Below are 14,651 nucleotides of genomic sequence, written 5' to 3' on the forward strand. Positions count from 1 at the left end.
GCAGCAACTTCAGGCACTTGCAGAGCGTGTAACAAAAGTAGCACCCTTAGGCAAATATAACCCTAATTTCTTCACATAATAATTAAAAGGGAAAATTTAGGAGAAAATATTAATCCCTGTCCACAGAAGACTTGCTTTTCTCTTTTACTCAAGGCTAGAAATAACAATGGAGTTAAACATTTGTCGGCACTTGCACAAGCACAGCCAGAGTAAGATAGCTGAGTAAAGGCAAATCTTTCCAAAAGAGAAGCCAGAGCCTGCTGTCGCTGGCAAGATGCAGGGTTCAGAGGAAATGAAGATGAGTGAGATTGCAAAACTGAGATGCCTGCACTTGCAAATTACTTGTAATGGCTCCAGAAACGACTTGTCTAGTGCTGTTGTTTTACCTTTTACCTACCAATAGGTATGCACCTCAGCTCATTTAAAGGGCTGTATCGAGACATATAATTTGTTTACAGCTCGTTAATTGCCATTATAATAACAATAGCATGATACATGCGAAAGCACGCTGGCGTTTTGGTGGTGGCGAACAGCAGAGCCTCCCGACGGCAACTCATTGCTTGCCCAGAGCCCGGTTGCAAAACACTATTTAGTCCTATTAGGAGTAATTTCGGGGGCAGATTGGGGAGCACGAGTCTTCCCTCCCTTTGCCACAGACAGAACACACACAGTTTAAACTTGTTTCCTTCCTAATTACGGTGAGCAAAGCGCAGGCACTGTTCTTTCCATCTGGGTCATTTCGGGTTTGAAAATAAGCTAATGAGGAAGCCAAGGAATTATAACATGAGGGTGGTTCTCCAGCTTCTCTACCCCAGTTGTAATGCATGCAATTGTAGAATTTTTTTTTGCCTCCTGCTCCCGGCAGAAGATCCTAAGCCATTCCCCTGGGTATCAGCTCAGAGGTTGCTGCTTTCCTTTGGCCACAGTCCTTGGGCTGACCCGGTGAGGTGGTGGTGGGGGTGACAAAGGTGGTGAATCAGCTAAAAAAAAAAAGGACAGAAAGGGAAACAGAACTTGTATTGCTGGCTGAACCTCAGGTGCTAATGGGAATTTGGCTTGCCTGATGCAGGGTGCAGATTTTGACTGGGATTCTATGAATCCTGGTAATGTCCTCATCTGGCATTTGGCACTTCTTCAGGAAAAAATAAAACACAAAAAAACCCCAAAAACCAAAACACAAAACGACAGATCTCAGGATTTGGAAAGGGGCTTTGCACTTACTTTTTCTTAGGAAGAGTTAAAAATTTGTAGGGAAGTAAGAAGGATTCAAAGCTTTTACAAAATATACAGACTACTATTTCTTTGGATCAGCTTTAGTAAGTACAGCCAGGTTCTGACTGAGGGGCATAAATGCTCTTTTTTGGAATGGATATATTTTTCCTAGTAATTTACTATTCTCTGAACTTGTCATGAAGCATAGAGCAATTGTCAGCAATGTGCCCCATGAACAAAAAAAAAAAAAAAAAAAAAAAAAAAATCTTGGATAAACTCTATCACAAGATTTTCCCTTTCAAACATTTTTCATTGCAGTGATTACTGTTTGCCAAGAAATAAGATATAAAGAGAGGAGGTTCTGCTTGGTTCAGTAGTAGATCTCGATTATTTTGTGGTTACAGAGAAAGCCTTGCTGTTTTCACTGTGTATCTTGAGAAAAATTCCTTCTTGCCAAGAGATTTTATGAGAAGCACAGGCTGTGCTATAAAATCATGCTGTATTCTTCATTTAATCACAGGGAGCTGATGTAAAATGCAGACACTGAAAGCAAGAGATGAAATCTCACAACTTGTGTAAACCCACTCTTGTGATGGAGGAGAACTCCTGACTCTGGTTTTCACTGTAGTAATGTGTAAGTCCTGACAAACACTTTCAATTCATAGCATCTGCACAAGTTTCATGCTGCATCTCCAGAGTGAAGTAAACATCATATCACAGCAGTGATTTCCCCATCCTCATGACATCAGCTCCTTTGTAGGACATTTAGTGGCTGAATGCTTCAGTCATGACTATGGCCTCTTTCTTGGTCATTTTTCCCAACCTGACTCCAGTACCAGGTTCTTTCTGGCTTCCCACGTACAGCAGAAATCAATTTCTGTTTTCCCTGGAGCCATCTCCAGATCTGTATTTGTGGCAGGGCTGCCTTGCAGGGGGTTTCTGTAGCAAGGGGAGAGGCTACTGACACTGACTGTGTCAGCCACAGCACATTTGCCAAAAGCCTTGCAATGTGTGTTATGCAGGGAACCTTGGGAGGCTCCTAGCTGAATTTAGGTGTCTCTGCCTGGAGGTGGTTGTCCTCTAGACGAGTCTATGGGGACATGGCAGAGGATGGCAACTCCATGTGTCTCCCAGAGCTACCTGAGGTGCTGCAGCTGCAAGGGATTTACAGCAGAATTTTTCTAGAAGCAACTGGAAAAGGATTCTAAGACAGAGCTCACCAGGGCTTTTCTAGATCATCTCTCTCTCTATAAAACAGATTAACAGAAACAGCTAACTTTTGTTTGTTTTTTTCTTTTTTTGGTTTTTGTTTGTTTTTTCCTAGGACGTGCTCCTGTGGCAGCATGAGTGGCCTGGGATATGTCTCGTATATCTTGAGGAAATCAGGTTTGATAAGGATTGCTTTACCCTTTCAGAGTGGGAATTTTAGATTTTACTGTGACCACATGTAGAAATGTGCTTTTTGGAGTTGTCACCGTCATCCAGTGCACTTGCATTTTGCAGCTACTTTGACTTCTTTTCCTGTGCTCACAAATTTGATCTCCATAGAAATCTATTAGGCACCTTGCATCTTCCACTGGAGCAGACACCACATATTATTTCAGAAGGGTTATCTTTGTTCCCTCACTTATGCCAAGCACAATAATCTTGATGCAAAACAAATTGAAATGTTGTCATCTATACTGGGACAGTTGCAGGGCAGGGGGTGTCTGTGTAATGCACCAAGTTCCCACTGTATAGGGTGTGCTTTGTTACCTGGAATAAATTAGTTACAGTTTCTTGTCTACAGTTCGGGATCCAGCTGTTGTGTAACTCTGGAAAAACCTTCTGTTGTTACACAAGGTTGTTGCTATCACCCCATCTATGATACAACTGTGCAATCAAAGCTGTTTGTGCACTGCACATCCCTCTTCCTGCCCGGCTGCATGCGGACACACATCAAACACCGCTTGTTGTTTGGGCAAAAGGGGAACAATCCTCTTTTTGCTGCAGACTGAGAGGGAATTGAGCTCAGAAGCTGAAGCAGGTTTGTGACAATGACGATTTTGGTTTGAGCTGCACGGGTGGATGCTGTTTTAGTCACAGGAGACACCACCACCAGCCCTTGCCCCAAGTACCAAATGGCCACGTGTCCCCTGCCCAAAATGAGTCTTGCAAATGGAAACACAGCTTCTGGACCAGCTCTGCTTTCCACTCCTGCCTTTTTCCATCTGGGATTCATAAACCCTGGGCCATTCCCGTTTATGTCACATGAAAAGAGGAGGAGAAAACCTGCTCCTGCAAGCACTGGCCAACCTTTGTACCTGGGGTCAGCAGAGAAATTGCCATGCAGAGGTTCTGCTCCACCCAGAGAAGGAAGGAGGCAGGTGCTGCTGTCCTGAGCCATGGGGTCACTGGTGTTCAGGGGATGAGGGACAGCGTGAGTGCCAGCTCTGCTGCAGCCTTCACTGGGGCTGGGAGTGTGCAGTCTGATTATATGAAGGTTTTTACTATCACCAAGCTCAACACTTTTTCTTTCTTGGAAAAAAAAAAAGAAAAAAAAAGGAGGTGACACCACCTAATTGATGTGCCTTCTCCCACAGGGGCTGTGGATGTGTACACAAGGATGAAGAGCCATGCAGGGAGTGGGGCTGTGTGTACCCTGCTGCCAGTGGCTCCCAGCAGCTCAGGACTTTGGCACCAGTCATAGAACCTGACAAGGCATTTCAGCTTCATTGGAGCCCTTGGCTGCACATGAGCAGGGTCCACTCCAGGTCACTGACATTACTGTCTCTTTACAGCCAACCTCAAGCTGTGATCAGTATCTCCAGACACAAAGTGTGGGCACAGCATGTGCCAACACAACTCCTTATAAGGACCCTCTGTGAAGAGCAATAAAGACCAGAGCTCATAATTTTACAAACGTGTAGAGACCAGTCCTCATCCAAGAGCTCTTGCAACACCTCACAGGCAGCAGGGAAGGAGGGAAACCCCAGTAAATATCTCCTGACAGTGTTTAAGCCTCAGCTCCCAGGCTAAGCTATGCCTTCTGATTTCAGTGGAAGGTCTGGCTTGAATGAAGCAGGACACAGTCACACTCCAAGTAGCACAGTGGTAGAGAAGACAGCAATCCTAAATCTCCTGAATCCCAGCCTTGTGCTCTCTCCTCCCAAGTTCATGAGTGCTTAATCTTTGAGAAGCTTATGCTAAGATTTTCATGTTTGTTTAAAGTTTTAAAACAAAACCTAATCACCTGCAGGCAATCCTACATGGCATTTTTATTTTTTTTCAGTCCCAGATGCAAAACAGCCCTAAACCTGCTCTGCAGATCTGCTGACACAGAGGAGATTAAATGCTATTTTGCTGCTCTTTTTAAACCCCCTATCGATTTTTCCCTGGGTTCATGTAGGGTTCACAAGTGAGAGTGTTGGTCCTTTGAGTATGGCTGTCCATCTTAAGTGCCACTTTCTGCATTAAGGGACAGGCTGCAAAAAGGGCAATATGGACAGTAATGCTGAAGGGCTTGCTCATGGCCCAGAGCCCCAGTTTCATTTGATTGAGATGTTTTTCAGCTGATGTAGTTAAAGCATCACACAGGGTGGTGTGGAGGTTGCAGCCATTTTAACCCAGCATGGTGCTGTTGGCTTCAGAGAGTGATGAATCCAGAACAATTGGCCTTCTGTGGCAGGGGGGAAGGACCTACTTCCCATTGGAACTGCTGTCCCACCTTGGTTTGTAATTGCCTGATTGCCCTTGACACCAAGAGTCAGACTGTGTCCCCAAGGTGTGGACACAGAGCCATTGCACGAGCCCCAACCCCTGGAGCAGGGCCATGTTTTGAAAGCAGGGCTCCCACCACCACCAGCTGTACTCAGAGACACCCACACAGGGCTGTGCCACTGTCTGGGGAAAAGGACAACCAGAGAAAGGACACCCAGGAGCTGAGCTCAAGTGTGAACCTTGATCATCCACACAGCTGGAGCATCAACCCTGCTAACCCTGTCAGCCACATCTGCTGGAGGTGCTGCCTGGCTTCCAAGCCACCACCTGGCTCCTGGTCATGGCTTTGTCAGAAATCTCCTTCTTTGAAATACAGCAGGGAAACTGGAACAGCAGAGGGAAATGCCAAAAGGAAAGATACTGCACAAAGGACTTCACTGGCAATTTCAGCAAAAATGGGTGGTATCTGCTAGTGCCACAAGGAAGTGAAAATGGGGTCTTATTACTAGATGTTAGATAAGGGTGATTACACTTACAGTTGTCTGGGCTACAGGTATACATATAAATGAAACAAAAAAAACCAGGTATACCTATAAACAATGCATAGAATCACCAATAAATAAGGTCAGAAGGGACAGTCTGGCCCAATCCCTACCCAAAGCACAGCCAGCTATAAAGTAGAGTAAGCCTTTGTTGGGAGAGCTTTGTGCATCCCTGCAGGAGACAGTTTGACCACCAACCCTGTCGAAGTTGTTTGCTAATGTTTAATTGAGATTTCCTTGTACATAACTTCTGTTTGGTGCCTCTCATCCTTTCACTGTGAGTCTGGCTCTGTATTTCCTGCACTGAGGTCTCCTTTCAGCCTTCTCTCCTTCAGGCTGGACCAGCCCAGCTCTCTTGTCCTCTCCTTGTGTGCTACATCCTTCTGTTGGACCTGCCCTGGTATTAAGGACCCTGGACAACTGGACATGGCACACTTGGATGTGGCCTCACAAATGTCTTGTGTTTTCTTCTAGAGAGGCAGAAGATTTGTTTGGTTTGGTTGTAATCTAGGTTCTCTGAATTTAAGAAGTCTTGCTTTTCCTGCTAAAATACACTACTGATTAATGTTGGGCATATGATACTCAGAAGGATCCTCCAGCTGACCCCACATGGCTGCTCCCTTTTAGCTGGTTTCTAATTGTCAGAACAGGGAGGCTCCCAAGCAACTATTTTATTGAGAGAAGTAGGACAAAATCCAGCCTAATTACCACTCTAGCAGAGCTAGGGTAGTCTGGAACAGAAGTCTACAGTGAGCTGTGGGTGATGGAAGAGGTTTCACAGGAGTCTCATGGTATCTCTTAAGCCCCAATATTCCTCTTCACCATTTTAACAGGCAAAACCTGTGTTTGCCCTTACAACCGTGCCTGCAAAGCCCAGCCCAGCCCAGTACAGCCCAGTATAGCTCAGCCCAGCCTGTGGCAGCGATCTGGGGCTGTTCCTCTTCCCTCCGAACTGGTGGAGTCTCGCCAGGCAGCTCCTCCAGGCACAGGCGCTGCTCCCACACACATCCTCTCTCTCCCACACGGTTCCTTTCCCCCACGGCCTGACTTACAGCTCCTTTTTTTTCCTTTTGGAGCAAACTCCACCTTGGCTCTGCAGCAGTGACACAGGTTCAGCCCAGCCAGGTGCGTGGTGCAGTTTCCACACACGTTTCCTTCAGGGCGGCCTCTGTGCGCTGGGAGAACATTGCAGGGAAAGCTGACCAGGATTGAAGGCTGAGCTGGCTTTTATTCTGATGGGGAATCAGGTCACACAAATGCTATCAGATGTGATCAGTTGCATGGTCTCTGCGGGCAAGTTCTCCAGCAAGGAGGGCAAATCCTTCGGTGCTTCTGCCCCATGGCAGAGCCAGAGCTTCGAGCATTCCTTGGCCAAGTCCTATGGCATTTGGGGAAACACGTTTATTTCCCTCTGAGCAGGGAGACAGGGGCAAGCAGGGCAGGGGCTCTGCAGCCAACTTTGCAAAGCCAGCCTTGTTCCTCTGTACCCTTCCCCCAGGACTATCCGCCTCCATCCATCCGTCCGTCCATCTGTCTGTCCATCCGTCCGTCCCTCCCTGAGGGTTCAGGGCAAGCCAAGGCACGTGGGCAGCCTCTGGAGCAGGACCAGCACACACCAGCAGTTTTCAGCCTCAGGATGTTTCCCTTTGAACAGCTTGACAGCAGAAGCCTTCACCCTGGAGAAAACTGACTTGCATCTTCCTGTCTCCCTGGGTTTTGCACACCAGTGGCTAAAACCTGGCTTTGGCTTTAAGGTCGAGTGCTTGAGCAGGGTGGATCTGCCGTGGTGACCTTGCCCTGTCTGCAATCCCCTGCCTGAAAGGTCTCACAGGACAGCCCTGGATATATGGGATGCCTTATGGCTGAATTGCACCTCGGCAAAGCAGCTTAGTATTCATCCTTTGGGGCCAGTTGCTGGCTGTCACACAGAGCAGGGGGAAATGCATGAGGAAGAAAAGGCACCTTTTTGAAAAATAAAGTGGTTTGGGTTTTTTTCCCCTCCAAGAAGCCTGCGAGGCAGAGTGACAGCATGCAAGAAGAGAACATTTATGCAGACAAGCAGCATGGCCTATTTAAGAGCAAAGTGAAAGAGCAATTATTCTGAAGCTCCATTCTGATGTTAACCAAAAATAAAAAATGTCAGGACTCAGCAAAAGGACCACACACAGCCAAGGAAACAGAAGTGGCAGGGGGGGTTACATTGGCAAAGGGACCCTGAGTGGGAAGCAATGAATGCTGTGGCTCCCACCCACAGAATCACCAACCCAGGGTTTGCAGGAGCAATTGCCTTGAGTAAGAGCAGTAAAAGCCCTCTGTGAGACAGGCTGAAGGCAGTAGGGAATAAAGCCAATTGCTGTTGTCCTCATTTCCCCATCCAGGAAGTCAGGGCTAGCTCTGCCCTCTGTTTCTGGACAGCTGAGCCTGCACAGCCAACGCTGCACCTCAGGCAAGGCACTTGGCAAAGTCCCATAGGCACAACCCAGCACCTCTTAGGAGGACTTTGGAAGCCTTTGCAGAAGCCACCACAAATTTATGTTAAGAGAGAGCCATCAGTTTTCCTACAAAACAGCTATTTTCTCATTTTTTATTTTGACCCTTAAAGGAGCTTTTATTTATCCAGGTTTCAGAAAGGGAATGACTAAGCTTAAGGGACAAGGGCACCTGACCTGTTACACAAGTTTCTGAGCAGAAACCTCACCAAGGTGAGCAAGATCAGCTCACAGTGGCAAAATACCTGCAAGTTTCAGCACAGGTGGGCCTCCATTCCCACTTACACCCTCCACTCTCTGCTGTGATGGTGTACAGTGGAATTCCCTGCTCCTGTGTATCTGAAAAGTGATTCTTAGAAGTTGACCTGCACTTGTGAACTCCGAAACCCTCAGAAGCAGATTCCCAGAGTCCCCTGCTAAACAGCTCCCAGATAGCTTAAAGCTAGCTCTCCTGAAGTCCAGGGTAGCAACTCTGCTCTCTTTTTTTCTCATTACACTGACAAGCATACACTGATCTTTTCATGATCACTGTGGCCCAACATCACACCCCCCATGAGTCTTTCTCAAGCACCTTGGGGCAGAGGGATCAGCTGTGTGTGGCCAAGCTCTGTTGTGAGCCCCATCCCACAGCCATCAAACAGGCTGGGTCCAGGAGCAGGGATGTAACCCCGGGTTCCTGACACCAGCTGGACACATTTCTCCCAGAGCAAATGCCTGCTGCAGATGGGAGGATTTATGCTTTCAGCTTCACACTGCTGTTTACAATCAGTGCAATGCAGGACAAAAGCATCTCTGTGTCTCATGGAGCCATGGAAGTAATTATAGAGAGAATTCTTAAGTGCTCAGATAACTTGAATCTTAAGACCTGTCTACTTAGTGTAGACCTCCTTGAGTCGTGGTCTGTAAACTCAGAAAGACAAGGAAAAAAGCCCCATGCCACAAACATCCCCCCAGCTGGATACTGGGACAATAGGACAAAATTCCCTCTGAGCAGGACAGGGAATGATGCACATGGTTGCATTCACCCTTTATCCAGGAACTCATTTAGAGCAAAGGAAAGAAGGAGAAGGGAGTGCACAGCACCAGAGGCAGAGAGGAGCCCCATCAGCAGCAGTGGTGTCAAGCTCAGCTACCAGACTCCAGCAGGTGTGCCTCCATTTGGATGCAATTCCATTTGCAGCTAGTACAAGTGAGGGAAAATTTGATAAAAATAGGTAAAATTGTTAATAGTGGATAGTTGATCATTTTGCCCAATGGTCCCCCTGTAAAGGGCATGCAGCAAGGGCCTCCTTCAGCTGCCTGGCCCTGGTCTCTCACTGCCACCAGAGCCACATCCTGGACACAGGCAGGGCTTGTCTCCCCACTGCAGCTGATGTTTCCCATGGGTGTGAAGACAAGAGCAATCTGCTTGATGCTCAGAGGAAACTGAATCTGGAGAGAGTTTGTCTCCACCTACGTTTTCTGAACTTTCAAAGCCCTTTGAGCCAAAACATGACATTATCCAAACAGACCATGATGCTATAATAAACAACACAGAATGAAAGTACATATACTAATTAAAAGTGAAATGACTTACAGCCAGCGAAGCCCAAAATGAAAGGATGGAGCAAGGTCATTGTGGAGACACTGAGGCAGACAAACAGCAGCATATGAGACTCACAAGGAGATGAAATGGAGGGAAACCACAGGAAAATGGCATAACCAGGGCAGGAATAGTATTGTCCAATTCACCCAGCAGCAGGTCTGGAAGCAGGGATTTTGTGGCTGATCCCATTGCCTCACTGTGAGAGAAGTGAGGCAAGAACATGGGAAATGGTAGCACAGCATGGTTTGTGGCCAAAAATCAGATGAGACCAAACAAAGGCAGCACACAATGGAAGTGAAGGGGAAAATGACCTTTTATTCGTTTGGGTAATTGTGCCCAGCTGAGCCCAGGCTGTTCCTCACAGGTGCTATTGCACACCCCACTGGTGAGAGCCCACCCAGAACCACTCTGTTCTCCACAGATAAAACAAGGGGCAGGCAAAGACTGACAACAAGGATTAGAATGCCTCTGGAAATAAACAAAGCACCACACAATGCCTTTGCATTCACATTTGTGAGGCAGCAGCAGAGGATTATTGCTGCTCCTTTTCTCAAGAAGGGAAAAGTGACATTTTAGACCCTGAGTGCTGACAAGCACAGGCAAGTGAGTTTTTAGCTGAGACTACAGTATCTGTAAATTAGAGAAATCTATTTTGCTTTCGTTGATAAGGCAACTGCAGTCTGATGCCAAATCTGCCCTCTTTCACCTGTCCCTGCTGCCTCAGGCACACCATGTAATACCTTACTTTAATGGGTCTCCAGTGAGCAGTGAAACCCACAGCCACAGGGTTTGATGGCTTTGGCACTGCTGCACACACACCCAGTGCAGGGTGGCTGCAGAGCCCTGCTTGCCTCCATGGAGTGCCCCAGCCAGCACCAGCTCCCTGGGCTCTCCATTTGCTCCCTGACAGAAATCAGCTCCAGAGTACCTGGGGCTCAATCTGAACCTGAACCAGCCTTAAATAAACAATACTGATTGACTCTATTAGCTACAGTGTAGTCCGAGTCTTTCCGTTTTTCCTTCCCTCTCCCCATCTGTGTTCTGCCCTCTGCAGATTGAGTGTTCTCCATCTCTATTTTCCACCTGCTGTTCTTCAGTCCACAGCCCATATAGAACCAGTAACAAGGAAACCATGACTTACCTGGGAGGGGTTTTAAGGCAGCACCTTGCAGGGCAGACCTCACCTGAGACAAAGAGATGGGGGGTGCAGGACAGTGAGTCTGCCCCACGAGGGAGAGGGACTCCAGCTCCCCAGAGACCCCAGCAGAGCCAGCAGCTGGACACAGGTGCATCATCAGAGCAAGAGCAGCAAGGGGCAGACCCAAGGACCACCTGGGGTCAGGCAGGAGCAGCAGCAGAGCCAAGCACCCAAAACATGGGCCTGGGACCCAGCTGGGAGCGCCTGGCCATCACTTAGGCAGGATGAGGCACAGGGACAGCAGCACCAGAGCCCCTGGCTGGGGTGAGCTGGGGCTGGGGGCCCAGGGGAGGCTGGGCAGGCCCATTGAGGCCAGTCAGGGCTCCCAGGGCCCGGCTGCTCCCTCTGCACCAGCTCTGGCTTGTTTTCCCCTGGTGCCTTGGCAGCCCCCGCTGGTGCCCAGCTCTGCACAGCGATGGGCGCAGCGCAGCTCCCACCCGGGACACAGGCTGCTCCCTCCCTCCATCCCTCCATCCCTCCATCCCTCCCTCCAACTCTCACGTTTCCCTGTATCAAAGGCACGGCCAGCTGTAAAAATAATATCCTGGCATGGACGGAACAATACAGCACAACGTGCAAACACCTAAGCACAGCAAAGCAGGGCTGTGTGTTGTGTGCTGTGAGAGAGACACAGCGTTTGAAGCAAAATTAATTTTGTTTAATTTTATTAAAGAACCAAGGGCACTTCCCAGCTTTTAAGTGGCAACAGGAGGAGCCTGGCATGTCCCTCCATCAGAGACAGACGGGAAGAGCTCACGGACCAAAGGGAAGGGAGCATATGGAATGTGTTACACATGTCTGTCATTGAAGTGAGGAGCTTTAAAGAGTTCAGAAGGAAACTAGATACATTTCCAAACAAAAAAAGGCTGAAAAATACAGGCTGAGTGACAATGCCCAATGGGGAGAGGAGAGGGTTCCCATTGCCTTCCCTCTGACTGAGAAAGCCTGAAGCACTAAAGTCTTTTGAATATGGATTAGTTGTCTAAAACTGGTTAAAGATGTGCACTGAAAGATGAAACTTTAGGGCATTAATCAAGAAGGCATTTTAGTGAAATTAAAAAAGGGCCCAAATAAATGGTTAAACTTTCTAGGAGCCCATACTCTGGCTATACACACTATTGGAAATGTCAGGCTGGCTTGACCTACTGTGTCCCAACCCAGGCTCTACCTGCTTGCAAGAAAATCACTGCCTAGGTGCTTTTAAAATAGATCAACAAGCAAAAACAATTGAAGTTTGTAAATGAAGCTTCTGCAGCACAGACGACCCGCAAACAGTTGTGGTCCTCCCGTGGCTCCTGATCACAGCACCCACTCCTCTTCCAGCAGGAGCAGCAGGATGCTCACCCCACCCATGTCCAAACCAAAACCTGCTCTGAAGTGTTGTGCATGTCACCTGCCACTGGCAGGAGGTGGCATTCCCCTGCCCGAGGGGGTCCCAGGTGCTCTGGAGAGAGCAGGGAAGTGAGGGCAGGTCACCAGCTAAATGCAGGTTGAGATGTCACCTGCAAGCCACAGGATGGTCCCTGCTGAAGTGAGCTAAACACCTCCTGCTTCTGTTGTCTTTGCTGATGGGACTGCTGGTGCCAATGAAAGCACGGCTCGCACAGGTGCCTGAAAAAGCTTCAGAAATTGAACATCAGCATTCTCTTCCTTCAGCTCCTGTGCCAGGTCTGGGGCAGCCAGCCCTGCAGCCTGAGCCCGAAGGCAGAGTGCTGATCAGGGCATAAGTGCCCTGCCCCTGCCAGGTCTGCACTGGGCAGTGAAGCACAGCACCTTCCCACCAGCTGTCCCATGCAGGCATCAGCATTAGGAGCCTGCTGGCAATAGATGGCAATAAAAGCATTATAATATTGCCTCCCATAGGAAAAAAAAAACTGAGGAAAGTGCTGTTGTTAGTTCCAGCTACTTGGCTAGACATCTCTGGCTTGGACAAAGTGACAGCTTTGTCACCTCAGGGCAGCTGCTCTTCCCAGTGGTGCTGGAGGCATGACAGCCTTTGGGAATCAAGCTTTAGTTGTAGAGCATCCAAGCTCATTTGCTTTCCTGTCTAACTCTGAATTAACATCCTGTTCTTTGCCTCCTCCAACTGAGAACATGCTAGAAATGAGATATCCTTCCTCAGAAAGGAAGGAAAATGTGTTTTCAGTGTGTGGTGTAAAGACCCAGCTCCCATTTAGCAGCCTTTGCAATAGCAGGCACTGGCACAGCTCAGACTCTGATAGCTGCCCTCTTGCACTGGTCATTTGTTTTTGAATTAGCAAGTTGCATTATCATTTGGGAGTTTCTCTATCACAGATCAAAGCATTTCAAATGGCCCTCCACGTTCCTCATAACAATGTTTAAGCCATGAACTATAACATTACAGTCTCTGTCACCCTCATCATGTGCATGGTTTTAGCAGACATGGAAAGAGACTTAGAAAAGCTAACCAGGGCAAGAGTGAGATGAAAAAATACCCCTGTCAAACACATAAATGAGAAATGGAAAAAAATCAAAGGGAGACAACACCCACAAGAGTGTCTTAGCTGGTCCTGAGTAGCCATAACAATTTTGAACACTGTAAGGTTTTGAATGTGTTGTTCTAGTCTGTCCCATGTCCACACATCTCAGCCCTATGCAGATTGTTGGCAGGGCTCATCTCCTCTGTCTGCACCACAAATGCACTGTGGTGACATGCAGAATTCAGCTGGTTTTGTACCAAATTGATGCAGTTGCTCTTTGAAGTTCTGTGCTATGAAATTGATCTGAGCTGTGGTAAGAAATCAAGTGATGTGTGGAAATTGTCTCACCCAAATGCCTGCTCCTATTTTTTTTTTTTTTCTGCTGTTGCTTTCCCCTGCCCTCCTCTCCTCATGTTACTGCTCTTTTCATCTGTGATCTTTATTTTGTACGCTGACAGAGGCCAGGGTTTACATGCCTGGTTTGAAATTCCCAGGAGTCCTTGTCAAGATACCTCAGAGCCAATCTGGTCTTAAAAGAGCAATTAAAATAAGTCCCATGATGTTTTCATCCAGAAGTCTTGCAACTGCTAAGCTGTCTGCTCTTTTGCTGGGCATGTACATATCCTTTAAAAAACATTTTAAAGAAAGGAAAGGAACATTCTAATAGCAACACAATTACTTTTATACACTGCATTTACTCAGCCTAGATTTTTGCTCACTTTCAAATCTTAAGTTTCAAAATAAGAAAAAAATCTAAAGATGTTGAAATGGCATCAAACTACAAATGATGCACAATAATACTATTTTAATGTAATATTTTATTATATAAGTTATATTTTATTATGTATTGCACATTTTTTCTAAGAAGTTGCTAACATTATTTAATACCAAAGCTAAGTGGCAAGTAAGTTTTTAATGCAACAATCACCATCTTTCCCTAGTCACACCAATGAGCATTGGTAGGAGTTATTTCTTATCTTTGTATGCATCTTCAACATCCTCTGCCTCAGGAAAAAAGCATTCTTTAAAAGTCAATAAAAAATGGACATTTTAGATCAGAGGAAAGTTCTAAGATGAATGCACAAGTGGTTAAGACACAGCTTTCCTTTTACAAGTTCAGCACTTTTTTCAGCCTGTGCTTTTGTACTTTGTGTTATTGACTCATTCATACAACAGTGACCCTGTACACCAGTCAGGAAACACATATCAATATTAAAATAATAGTTTTATTATGTTCTGTCTCTCGGGCAAAATGTTCCCGAGCATGAGATATTCCAGATAAATGTCTGAACTGTGAACCTTCAGGCTAAGCAGAGCAAGGTAAGTAAGAGACATTATCCTCAGAGATAACTAGACTGCCTCAGGAATTACTCCCAGGAAAAAAAAAAAAAAAAAAAGCTTCAGAGTGCTCAGAAAGCAATTCTCATTGTATGAATGCAAGTATCTAGAACCATTTTAATCCCCAATAGTTCTTAAGACACAGCT

This window comes from Erithacus rubecula (assembly GCF_903797595.1).
Source record: "Erithacus rubecula genome assembly, chromosome: 3".
Lineage (NCBI taxonomy): Eukaryota > Metazoa > Chordata > Aves > Passeriformes > Muscicapidae > Erithacus > Erithacus rubecula.